General features: G+C 46.9%; 1 non-coding gene and 2 pseudogenes across 1 annotated transcript; all 3 read left to right on the top strand.

The window, feature by feature from the left end:
- Window positions 1-3355: 3355 nt before the first annotated feature.
- Window positions 3356-3530, top strand: LOC142707544 (U2 spliceosomal RNA; annotated as a pseudogene).
- Window positions 3531-9961: 6431 nt separating this feature from the next.
- LOC142707524 (U2 spliceosomal RNA) lies at window positions 9962-10132 on the top strand (annotated as a pseudogene).
- A 1238-nt stretch (window positions 10133-11370) lies between these two features.
- LOC142707529 (U2 spliceosomal RNA) lies at window positions 11371-11561 on the top strand. Its single transcript, XR_012868493.1, has one exon. It is a non-coding gene; the product is annotated as a U2 spliceosomal RNA (small nuclear RNA).
- Window positions 11562-11826: the final 265 nt, after the last annotated feature.

The raw sequence follows: 11826 nt of genomic DNA, 5'->3' as shown, positions 1-11826 counted from the left end.
TCCCCCTATGAAGGCTGAGCGCCTGGAACTATTCCAGACCCTGCGGACCCAGCTCGCCACCACTAGGGCAGTGGTGATGGCCGGGGACTTCAACTGCCCCATCGAAGAGGATGGACGAAGTTCCGGCACTTCAATCAAACTGGATGTCAGTTCCAAACTGCTTATCGAGATGGTAACCGAAGCATCCTTGCAGGACGTTGTGGGCTCCATGGGGATCGGCTCTGTGAACTATTCATGGAGCCGACCCGATGGCTCACTTCGTTCTCGGATTGACTTTGTGTTCACCTCCCGGGCAGTCAAGCAGCATGGGCACTCCATGGTCCCCTGCTTCTTCTCTGACCACAGGGCCATTCTCTTCCAGGGTGCCATCGGCCACTGTTTTCCTCCCGGCCCTGGCTCCTGGAAGCTGAATTGTGCCCTGCTGGAAAGAGAGGAGGTATTGGCGGAACTTAGAGACGCCTATATTGTTTGGAGGAATGATAAAGTTTTCCTTGACAAAACCTGTGACTGGTGGGAATATGTTAAAGTTGAATTTCGTTGTTTCTTTCAGGCAAAAAGTCGTCAACAGGCGTGTGAGAGGAAGAGAGACTTCAGAGAGATGCAGCGTCAGCTGCGATCCCTGCAAGACCTCCTTCAATGCGGCTGGGACGTCAGGAAGGAGCTGGAGGAAGCCAAAAAGGGCCTGAAAAGGCACTTAGAGGAGGAATCCAAGCGAATTGTCTTTCGTTCCAAGGTGGAGAACCTGGAGAAGGGTGAGAAATGTAACTCGTTCTTTTTCAGGAAACTCCATGCCGGCCACACGCCCCTGAAGGAACTCCGAGATGAGACCGGAAACATGCATTCTGGGAAGAAGGAGGTGATGGGAGTCGTCACAGACTACTACCGAAGCCTCTACTCCCGGAAAACCACTGACCCCGAAGCCGCCGATAAATTCCTGTCAGGTATCACTAATCATCTTGATCCTGCAGGTACAGAGGCTATGGATGTACCCCTGACGGTGGAGGAACTGCTCTCTGCCGCTAAATCCTTCAGACCCGGCAGGACCCCGGGCAGTGATGGTCTCCCAGCAGAGCTCTATGTAGCGCTGGGGGACTTGATCTGTCCGGACCTGCTGGAGCTCTATGAGGAGATGGTGGTGGAGGGTAGAATGCCACCGTCCTTGAGAGAAGGCATGATCACGATCTTGTATAAGCGGAAGGGGGAGAGATGTGACCTGAAAAACTGGCGTCCCATCTCTCTCCTGAACGTGGACTACAAGATCCTCGCCAAAGTATTGACCAACAGACTGAAGGTTGTCATCGGACAGATCATCGGATCGGACCAAACCTGCGGCATTCCTGGCCGTAGGGTGGCCGACAGTCTTGCCCTGGTGAGGGACACGGTGCACTACATGCAAAGCCGCCGTACACACGCGGCCCTGGTCAGTCTGGATCAGGAGAAGGCTTTTGACCGGGTCTCTCACGAATTCATGGGTAAGGCTCTGCGTAGGCTGCGGCTTGGCAGGTTGTTCTGTTTGTATGTTAACCTGATGTATTGTGACATTTACAGCTCGGTGCTGGTGAACGGCTGGAAGACTGACCCCTTTCCTGTATCGTCGGGGGTTAGACAAGGCTGTCCTCTTTCACCTCTCCTTTTTGTTTGTGTTATAGAGCTCTTCGCAGAGGCTATCCGGCAGAATGGAGAGATCAGAGGGATCACCGCACCAGGTCCAGGACACTTCGAGGTCAAATGCTCGCTGTACATGGACGACGTGACCGTCTTCTGCGCTGACCAGAGTTCGGTGACTGCACTCGTCCAGACCTGCGAGGAGTTCGGACGCGCTTCAGGGGCAAAAGTCAACTGCGGGAAGTCGGAAGCCATGCTCTTCGGAAAGTGGTACCTGCCTTCTCCTGCCTCCTTCCCGTTTACTATCAAGCCGGACTTCATCAAAATTCTGGGAGTCTGGTTCGGTAAGGAAGGTGCAGCCCTAAAGTCGTGGGAAGAACGCTTGGCCAAAGTCAACCAAAGGATCGGACTGTGGAGCCTCAGACAACTCACTATTGAGGGCAAAGCAATGGTCCTGCGTAACGAAGTCTTGCCTGTGCTACAATACACTGCACAGGCATGGCCCCCTCTTGCCACCGTCTCGAGGGCCATTACCAGGACTGTGTTTCGCTTCATCTGGGGCTCGAAAATGGACAGAGTAAAGCGGACTGTTATGTACAAGGAGCCCCGCAAAGGTGGGAAGGGTATACCCGACATTCCCACTCTGCTGCGGATCGCTTTTGTATGTGACTGTGTTCGTAGGACTCTGAGGACAGCAAACGGCTCTGCGGGCAAGGCCATGTCCCGCTACTTCCTCCTTCCCCTCTGGCGAGGTTTTGGCTGGGACAAGTGGGACAGCTCCTTCCCTTACAACTGGCACGCTCCCTGGTTCTACGGAGATGTCGTCCGGTTTGTGAGGGAGCATCAACTGGAGGGTCTTAAGCCCGACTTGTGGAAACCTAAGACGATCCACAAGCACATCAGAGCAAAGGACTCACTGGAGTCTGTTCCAGGGCTTCATGCCGACACGTTGGAGACTGTTTGGACTAACGTGTCATCTGGCAGGTTGACCAACGGGCACAAGGACATTTCATGGATGGCCATCCAGGGAGGACTGCCTCTTAGGTCATTCATGCATGCCCGCAACCTGTGCAAGACCCGGTACTGCCCCAGGTGCCCCTTCACGGAGGAAACATCTTTGCACATTTTCTGGCAGTGCCCCTTTGCACAGGGTCTGTTGAAAGCCTTGGAACATGAACTCAAGGACTCAGTACCCAGGAACAGACTGTCGTACCGCTCGGTACTTTATGGACTATTTCCTGGGAATACCACGGATGGAGCAATCCAGGAAGCCTGGCGCCTTATGAACTGCTTTAAGGACGCTATATGGTTTGCCAGGAACCGTCTGATTTTGCGGAGAGAGAGTGTGTCCGTCCAGGACTGCCGCAGGCTGATCCACAGCCTGCTCAGAGACTATTCCACCTGGGACAGCCCGGACGTCGAAGAGGAAGAGGACTGATACTCCCCTTCCCCCCACTCTCCCTTCTTGTGTGTTGTCTTTCAATAAAGCTTCGGGCCTGTGATTTCCCCCTTCCCTATCCCCTCCTACCCACTCCCCTATCCCATCACTTGTCTGTAATGCTTTGTTGTTTGGCTTTAGTGAATGCAAGAATGTTAGTGTAGCACGTGGTGTAATGTATAGCATAGGCTAGCCTGTACTGTGTATTATACTGTCATGTTATGTTTGACGACTGTTATTATTTATTATTTGCTGCTTCATGGCTTGCGCTGCGTCGCAGTAATGTTTGTATGATGACGATTGATTGTCAATAAAGCATTTTTCAATCAAAAAATCTGTTCTTATCAGTTTAATATCTGATACGTCCCCTATCTGGGGACCATATATTAAATGGATTTTTAGAACAGGGAGATGGAAATAGAGCTTGCTCTGTCCACTCCACGCATTGACCTGGTATTGCAGTATTTCCAGGACCGGTGCACCCTTTCCTTATGTGTTGACTAAAATCAGATTCCAAAAGTGTTTTTTGTGTTTGCCATTGTTTCTGTCTTTCTGAAGGGATCTCCCCTTTTAATCCCATTATTTCAACACCTGTTGGACAATGCATGAGTGATAATGAGCTAATTGATTAAATGCAATTAATGAATACATTGCCACCTCTTGTTTTGTGTCGTCTGTGTGTCTGTGTTTCCGGCATTTCACATTGGAACAGCTCATTCACCTTCCTTGTCTTCTCTCCGCCCTCCCTTTTAGGTAAGTTAAAGAGCTGCACCTGAGCCAGCCACTGATTGATGCAGCACCACAGTCAAATAGTGGAGTGGAGTAGGGGAACAGCAAACAGCCATTAAAGCCGCCCGCCCGCCACAATGTACCTACCTGTGTACACTAGATGGATGTGATGGAATGTACTGTCGTCACTACATTTCAAGAAGGAGTAAGAATTGCAGTTGCAACAAAGCCTTGCTTGCCTACAAAGAGAGCAGCAATTTGGATTTGTTACTATGTTACCTAGAAGAATAACAAACTGTGCAAGGATGGAGGTTGTAGGAGCAAGGAGAAGTTGTCTGTAAAGTTGGTGGATGCTTATTTTCCATTTTGCAGTCCCTTGTCTCCCTCTTGTGGCCTCCTGGAGGCAACTAGCTGTGCAAAAAAAGACAGCCTGGCGGCCGGCTGTTGCAGTGTTGCCCTCTCAGGCAACACTGAGTGACTGACTGAGCCGCACCGTCTTATATAAAGTTCAGACGGAACATTGCACGTGTCATAGTGGAGCCCTGAGGAGCCAGAGCCAGCTTTCTGACATCATAATGGGGCCTCAGAGATAAAAGCCTGGGCCCAGGCAGTGTTGGTCAGTGCTGCTCAGCAGGCAGCACTGGACTGGACTGGATTACAGCTGATACAAGGTGTGAAGGAACAAGGGGTGGCTGTGGGCATGCACTTGCTGCCGCTGCCAGTGTTTATCTGCATGGCAGCAGGGCATTTGGGCGTTGCCAGGAAGGCGTTTTTATGTAGATTCCTCCTCTTTCAGCACTGCATTGTGGTGCAAGCAAAAGAAGCAAATCCTGTCTGGCTTCCTCTCCGGCCTTTATTCACCTCCCGTGTAGCTGTGAGTGTGTGAGCCTGCAGGGCCCCATGGAATTGCCTAGAAGTAGGCTGAATCGCTGCAAGGGCTGAACAGCAGTATCGGGCAGGCTCGGGCAACGCGCGGCCCGTTCGGGTTATCGCTTCTCGGCCTTCTGGCTAAGATCAATTGGATTTATCCAGGAGACTTGTCAGGAGGTGCTTCCGGTACCCTTTCTCTCGGCCTGGGGGGATCGTCTGGGTTCATAGCCCAGACTTCACCCCCCTGTCGCTATTGGGAGAAAGGCCTAGTCCGGGAGCAACGGGAAGGGATCCCCAGGCAATCGGCCTGTTTCCTGCCAGACGGGAGAGATGCCAGCCAGGATTTCGTACGCATCGGGTGAGGCCCGGATGAAGAATACTATTCGTATTGAAGTGGAGGAAAGACACAGACCAAAGAAGAACTTGGAATTTATCGCCAGAGAAGTGCTTTTGGGTTCGCTTGGACTACATCACAGGGATATTTTTTGCTTCCAGGACAACGAAGCCAAAGGAACCCACACCATCACCTTCCAGGATCTCGGGTGCTGCCAGAACGTCGTAAAGAAGGTAAACGAACTAATGTATGATGAAAAGTTTGATGGACTAGAGTTCGTATTACTTTTTGCCTATGATGAGATCCCTCTGGTAGTCTATCTCTACAATCCCCATGTAGAGACTGATGATATAACCACTTACCTCCAGAGATATTGTGATGACGTAAAATTTATGAACAAAATTAATAATGCTGTTGGATTTTGGGGAGGTAAGCGAAAATTTTTGGTCCGCTTAAAAAAAGACCCAGAGGGAATCGGAGGCATGCAGCACCCACCCTCTACCGTAGTTATTGGGAAAAGCAGAGGCTATATATTTTACCCGGGTATGCCCACATATTGCCGGCAGTGTGGACACTTTGGACATACCCAGGTTTCCTGCAAAGATGAGAAGGTGGATAGGTGCAATAATTGTGGCCAATACGGACATCAAATGAAGAGTTGCCCCAAAGAGAGACTGTGCAATTTATGTGGGGGCAAGGGCCACATGTTCAGGGATTGCCCCAGCAGAGCCAGGAATCGTACCTACGCTGACACGGTGAAGAGTTTTGTGAAATCCACACCTGGGTCAGAGCCAAAGCGATCTTCAGTAACGTCTGCTGAGGATTGGGTGATGATGACCCTGGGCGCCAGACAAGAGACTGTGATTTCAAGACCGGAGCCAATGTCTGCTGAATCTCTATCAGCAGACAAGGCGATGAAGGTCAAGGGCACCTCCTGTAGCAGCAGGAGTGCGGTTGGGACAGAGCGGGAGCCTGACACAGTTCCTGGTCAGGCCTCTGCTTGTAAGTCCCGTGGTGTTGCCATCAGTGAGTCAGAGCAGAGGGTCTCCATAACTTCAGTGGAGAGCCCTGCAATGACGACCCCAAATACCAGCCGCAAGTCCGAGCAGAAATCCCTTTCAACACCAGAGGGAGGATCTATGCAGATGACCTCAAAGTCCCAACGTGAGAAGAGCCAGCCTAGGAAGGAGACTTCGCTGAAGACCCTTGACGACCGCTCTGAGGACCACCAAAACATCGTGGAGGAGATGGAGTCAAGCATTCCAGAGGGTGAGAAGAGAGCAGCCTCCAGTGAGCGGGGAGGTGATGACAGCGATGAGAGGGAGAATGAACCAGTAAGGAAGTGGCGGAGGGGAGTGGAACTTGACTCCCCGGATATCTGCTTGGCCGATGACGATTTGTGGTTGGGGCCGGTGACCTATCAGTTGCCTGCTTCCAACCCCCAGAACATCCAGTCGCCTGGGTCTCCTGAGCAGGAGATCTTTGGTGGGCTAGACATCCAGGAGTTTAGTTGTGGCTCGAGCATGGACGATCCGCCACCATAATATGTGTAATGCCTCTCGTTAATGTCGTCTCACTGAATGTGAGACTATTAAAGAGCCCCGCTCGTAGGGCTGCTTTGTTTTCCTTCCTAGAGACTGAGGACTTTGATTTCTGCTTGCTACAGGAGTGTGGATTTCAACACGCAATAGATTATTCGGACATCAAAAAAGATTGGAAGCTGGGTCCTTCCGTGTGGTCCGGCTCCAATGAAAATAGATCTGCTGGGGTAGGACTGCTCTGCCGTGGCTTTTCTACTATTATACATTCTGTGACTGAGATTTTACCTGGCAGAGCAATAGTAGTCCACCTGAATTTTAATGGTTTTATGTTTCGTATTTTAAATGTATATGCCTCTCCTGATAAGCAGGAGAGGGCGGAGTTAATGCAAATTTTACCATTGTTTTGTGTTGGGTCATCCCCCTTATTAGTAGGAGGAGATTTCAATTGTATATGTGAAGGAGAATGCCGGCAGGGGGGTGACCCTCTCCGCAAACTAGATAAGACCTCTTACCTGCTTAAGAATTTTTTATGCGATTTTAAGCTGAGGGATGCCTGGAAGTTGCTCTCGCCGGCGGACCTAGGCCACACATGGTCCAATGGGAGAGTGGCTTCTAGGATCGATTTTATATTTTTAGCAGAGGATTTTAACCCAGTGAAATTTGTTTTAACATCTAATATATTTTCTGACCACAAACTCTTGCAGGCTAAGATAGAGTTTAGTGGTGAACTGAAGGTAAACAAGGGCCTCTGGAGGTTGAGCACGCACCTGCTGGAGGATCCTCTGACTCAGCTGGAATTTGGCCAAACCTACCAGTGTTGGCAGCAGCAGAAAAACCCCGACATACCAATGCTGACCTGGTGGGAAGAAATAAAAACAAAAATTAAGTTATTTTTTATGAAAGCAGGCAAGAGGAAAGCAAAAGAAAAGAAACAATGGTTTTATAATTTTAACACAAGGTTGCAAACACTTTTTAAATTCAAGGAGCTGGGGATAGATGTGAAAGAAGATATTGAAAGTATGAAAGCAGAAATTAAGAAATGTTTAGAGCAAAGAGGTAAACAAATTATTTTCAGATCCCGAGTTCAACATCTGGAGGAAGGAGAAAAATGTTCCCGATTTTTCTTCAAAAAAGTTATGGATAAAAGAGATGTGATTTTAAACTTGGAGGGTCAAACCTCTAGGGAAGGTATTTTAAAGTCTGCTCATGATTTTTACCAGCTCCTTTTTAATGAAAAGTGTATTGATATGTCCTTTTTAACAGATGCTCTTAATGTCCTTGATTTTAAGTTAGATGTTTTAGACCAGGAGGTTTTATCACGTGATATCAACTTAGAAGAACTTTTTACTGTTTTTAAAAGTTTTTCTTATGGGAAAGCTCCTGGTTCAGATGGACTTCCCATCGAATTTTATCTAACGTTTTGGGACATTTTAAAGGACGACCTTCTAGTGTTATTTAAAGATGCTTTTACTGTAAATATGTTGCCGGTTTCATGGAGGAGGGGGGTAGTGTCTTTGATTTTTAAAAAAGGAGATCGGACTCTGCTGGGGAACTGGAGACCTATCACCCTCCTAAATATGGAATACAAAGTAATGGCCAAGATAATTGCAAACCGGTTAAAAATAGTGATCAGCAAAATTATACATCCGGACCAGGTTTGTGGGGTTCCTGGGAGAAGCATTACTGAGACTTTAAATATAATCCGTGATGTCATATGGTATTCAAGAGACCGGAGTCAAGGTTTAGCCCTCCTAGCGCTAGATTTTGAGAAGGCTTTTGACAGAGTTTCACATTTGTACCTTTTTAATGTTTTAAAGAAAATGTCAATCCCTGAGATGATTTTAAGTCGTATTAAGGTTCTGTATAAGTCTTGTTTTAGCCAAATTTATATTAATGGGTTTTTAACCGAAAATGTGGTTTTAAAATCTGGAGTGAAGCAGGGGTGTCCGCTCTCCCCGATTTTATTTATATGTGCAATGGAGCCCCTATTGTGTCAGATACGCAAGGACAAAGTCATCAGAGGGGTTCCTATCCCTGGAGGAGGTGGCAACCAGGTAAAAGTGTTGAGCTATATGGATGATGTGACAGTAGCATGTACAGACCCTGCTTCGCTCAAAAGAACCTTAAGGTGCACAGAGTTTTTTAGCCAGGCTTCAGGTTTTAAATTAAACGTTGCAAAAAGTGAATGTCTGAGTGTTGGAGCTTGGGATGCCTCCCAGACTCCGGAAATTAGCATAAAACAAGATAAAATAAAAATTCTTGGTATCATTTTCAAAGAAACAAATGATGGGATTGACAATTGGGATGAGATTTTATGCAAAATGGAAAAAAAGATCTCTTTCTGGAACCATAGAGAATTGACGATGGAGGGCAAGGTATTAATAATAAAAATGATCTTACTGCCGCTAATGCTATATGTGGGAATGGTTTTCCCTCCATCGGATGTTTTGATTAAAAAACTAACCAGAATTATATTTATGTTTTTATGGGGTTCAAAGATGGAAAGATTAAAAAGAGATCATATGTACAAAAGCAAGTTGAATGGTGGAAAAGATGTCCCTAATTTGCATATTTTCTTTTATGTAAAATTTTTCTGCTTCTGTTTTAAATGTTTTAATTCCAATGGCGTTTTTAGTTGTTTTTTAAAGTACGCTGCCGGTATGGTTTTTAAAAAATGGTGTATGCCTCCGTTGAATTCCCCTGTTCTTTTATGCCCCCCAAAGCATTATGTGATTTTAGAAAAGACTATACGAACATTTCATTTAAAGGACCAAGAAAGCGACGTTTTAAAGGACCAGAGAAAACTGTCTGCAATCCTAAGGGGGAATGAGGAGGTTATCCCTGTGGCAAACTATTCCCAGACGAGGTCTAGACAAGTATGGCGGAACGTTTTTGGGAAATTTCTCGCAAATGGACATATAGACCTTGCCTGGATGATGGTCCACCAGTGCCTCCCAACAAGAGACTTTCAGCACAGGAGAGGCCTGGTGGCAAGGGCAAAATGCCCAAGAGACTCTTGTGCGAACGATGAATCTGTGCTACATTTATTTTGGAACTGTCCTTACGCACAAGAAGTTTGGAGGAAAGTCGGCGTGCTTTTAAAATGGACTTGTGGATTAAAAGATCTAACATACGAATATATATTTTACGGACTATTTAATTGCCCAACTTTTAAACAGTACATGGTTTGTTGGAGTATGATAAATTGTCTTAAAAACGCCATTTGGAAAGTCAGAAATATTTTACTTTTTAAACGTGATTTTATTTCTGTGGACGAATGTATTAAACTTGCTTTTAGTGAAATGTACATATATTTTTTAAGGGACAGGAAAAACTATGGTACAAGAGATGCAAACAGTACTTGGAATGTACAATTATGGAAAACAGCTTTATATTAATGTACATATTGTATTTTATTGTATGACGAACTTGTGAATCAATAAAATCTTTGTTGAAACCTTATCTGTTCTTATCAGTTTAATATCTGATACGTCCCCTATCTGGGGACCATATATTAAATGGATTTTTAGAACAGGGAGATGGAAATAGAGCTTGCTCTGTCCACTCCACGCATTGACCTGGTATTGCAGTATTTCCAGGACCGGTGCACCCTTTCCTTATGTGTTGACTAAAATCAGATTCCAAAAGTGTTTTTTGTGTTTGCCATTGTTTCTGTCTTTCTGAATGGATCTCCCCTTTTAATCCCATTATTTCAACACCTGTTGGACAATGCATGAGTGATAATGAGCTAATTGATTAAATGCAATTAATGAATACATTGCCACCTCTTGTTTTGTGTCGTCTGTGTGTCTGTGTTTCCGGCATTTCACATTGGAACAGCTCACTCACCTTCCTTGTCTTCTCTCCGCCCTCCCTTTTAGGTAAGTTAAAGAGCTGCACCTGAGCCAGCCACTGATTGATGCAGCACCACAGTCAAATAGTGGAGTGGAGTAGGGGAACAGCAAACAGCCATTAAAGCCGCCCGCCCGCCCGCCCGCCACAATGGACCTACCTGTGTACACTAGATGGATGTGATGGAATGTACTGTCGTCCCTACATTTCAAGAAGGAGTAAGAATTGCAGTTGCAACAAAGCCTTGCTTGCCTACAAAGAGAGCAGCAATTTGGATTTGTTACTATGTTACCTAGAAGAATAACAAACTGTGCAAGGATGGAGGTTGTAGGATCAAGGAGAAGTTGTCTGTAAAGTTGGTGGATGCTTATTTTCCATTTTGCAGTCCCTTGTCTCCCTCTTGTGGCCTCCTGGAGGCAACTAGCTGTGCAAAAAAAGACAGCCTGGCGGCCGGCTGTTGCAGTGTTGCCCTCTCAGGCAACACTGAGTGACTGACTGAGCCGCACCGTCTTATATAAAGTTCAGACGGAACTTTGCACGTGTCATAGTGGAGCCCTGAGGAGCCAGAGCCAGCTTTCTGACATCATAATGGGGCCTCAGAGATAAAAGCCTGGGCCCAGGCAGTGTTGGTCAGTGCTGCTCAGCAGGCAGCACTGGACTGGACTGGATTACAGCTGATACAAGGTGTGAAGGAACAAGGGGTGGCTGTGGGCATGCACTTGCTGCCGCTGCCAGTGTTTATCTGCATGGCAGCAGGGCATTTGGGCGTTGCCAGGAAGGCGTTTTTATGTAGATTCCTCCTCTTTCAGCACTGCATTGTGGTGCAAGCAAAAGAAGCAAATCCTGTCTGGCTTCCTCTCCGGCCTTTATTCACCTCCCGTGTAGCTGTGAGTGTGTGAGCCTGCAGGGCCCCATGGAATTGCCTAGAAGTAGGCTGAATCGCTGCAAGGGCTGAACAGCAGTATCGGGCAGGCTCGGGCAACGCGCGGCCCGTTCGGGTTATCGCTTCTCGGCCTTTTGGCTAAGATCAAGTGTAGTATCTGTTCTTATCAGTTTAATATCTGATACGTCCCCTATCTGGGGACCATATATTAAATGGATTTTTAGAACAGGGAGATGGAAATAGAGCTTGCTCTGTCCACTCCACGCATTGACCTGGTATTGCAGTATTTCCAGGACCGGTGCACCCTTTCCTTATGTGTTGACTAAAATCAGATTCCAAAAGTGTTTTTTGTGTTTGCCATTGTTTCTGTCTTTCTGAATGGATCTCCCCTTTTAATCCCATTATTTCAACACCTGTTGGACAATGCATGAGTGATAATGAGCTAATTGATTAAATGCAATTAATGAATACATTGCCACCTCTTGTTTTGTGTCGTCTGTGTGTCTGTGTTTCCGGCATTTCACATTGGAACAGCTCACTCACCTTCCTTGTCTTCTCTCCGCCCTCCCTTTTA

The sequence above is a fragment of the Rhinoderma darwinii genome, unplaced genomic scaffold (genome assembly GCF_050947455.1).
Source record: "Rhinoderma darwinii isolate aRhiDar2 unplaced genomic scaffold, aRhiDar2.hap1 Scaffold_3463, whole genome shotgun sequence".
Lineage (NCBI taxonomy): Eukaryota > Metazoa > Chordata > Amphibia > Anura > Rhinodermatidae > Rhinoderma > Rhinoderma darwinii.
Note: the sequence above shows the minus strand (reverse complement) of the source record. Positions and strands in the feature narration are given on the sequence as shown.